We start from the raw sequence: 848 nt of genomic DNA, 5'->3' as shown, positions 1-848 counted from the left end.
TATATATATATATATATGTATGTATGTATGTATATATACATACATGCATACATACATACATACATACATACATACATACATACACACATACATATACACGTGTGTCTGGCCAAATCTCTCACTTTGCACCGATCTCCAAGAAGCGACGGTCTGATAGATTCATTACCTGCAAGCAAACATCGGCACCAAACACACGCACATACATATATATATATCCACATTTACACACACACATATATACATACATAGACGCATATATATATATATATATATATATATATATACTGATATACACCCAACTAATATATACCGTACTTTATAACCAAAGGACAGCAGCCATACGGTAAGTCAGTGTATATATGTATATATATATTATATTTTATTTTTTTATTTGTTGCTCTTGTTATAGTTTAACCCGAGGCCAGCCCTGACTAATAATATCTACCGTTTGTCAATGACCATCCCGCTTGGTTCAGGGTTATGTGGACTATATGTACTTTATCCTAGCCTTATCTCAGTTGGTGAGGAAAGAAGAATGAGTCGGTTGCAGACAGTTCTGTCAGAACGACCCGACACACTTTCCCAAGTTGAACGGCTTCTTTCTTATTTTCCTTCTCTCTCCTCCTCTCTCGTCTATCTATCTATCTATCTATCTATCTATCTATCTATCTATTTCTTTCCTTTTTTTACACGATCCCTTTTGATCGGAATTATATTTTTCTCCTTGTTTCCTATTTTCGCAAAGAAAAGCTCTACATTGTATTTTGTCTCGTCTGTGTTCGGCCCTGTGTGGCTAATAAAGAAACTTAACTATCTCTCTCTCTCTCTCTCTCTCTCTCTCTCTCTCT

The 848-nt window shown here is 35.4% G+C and overlaps 1 protein-coding gene across 2 annotated transcripts in view; it reads left to right on the top strand.

The window, feature by feature from the left end:
- The first annotated feature begins 63 nt into the window (after positions 1 to 63).
- LOC106882280 (solute carrier family 22 member 27) overlaps positions 64 to 848 on the top strand; it is a 42941-nt gene continuing 42156 nt past the window's right edge. Inside the window, exon 1 of one of the 2 annotated variants that reach the window (XM_052967546.1) lies at positions 64 to 343. The gene's annotated coding sequence lies outside the window, so the exon portion shown is untranslated. The remainder of the gene's footprint in view (positions 344 to 848) is intronic. The other variant, XM_052967547.1, reaches the window with a different exon arrangement.

The sequence above is a fragment of the Octopus bimaculoides genome, chromosome 4, assembly GCF_001194135.2.
Source record: "Octopus bimaculoides isolate UCB-OBI-ISO-001 chromosome 4, ASM119413v2, whole genome shotgun sequence".
Taxonomy (NCBI): domain Eukaryota; kingdom Metazoa; phylum Mollusca; class Cephalopoda; order Octopoda; family Octopodidae; genus Octopus; species Octopus bimaculoides.
This window is presented reverse-complemented; position numbering and strand designations above follow the sequence as displayed.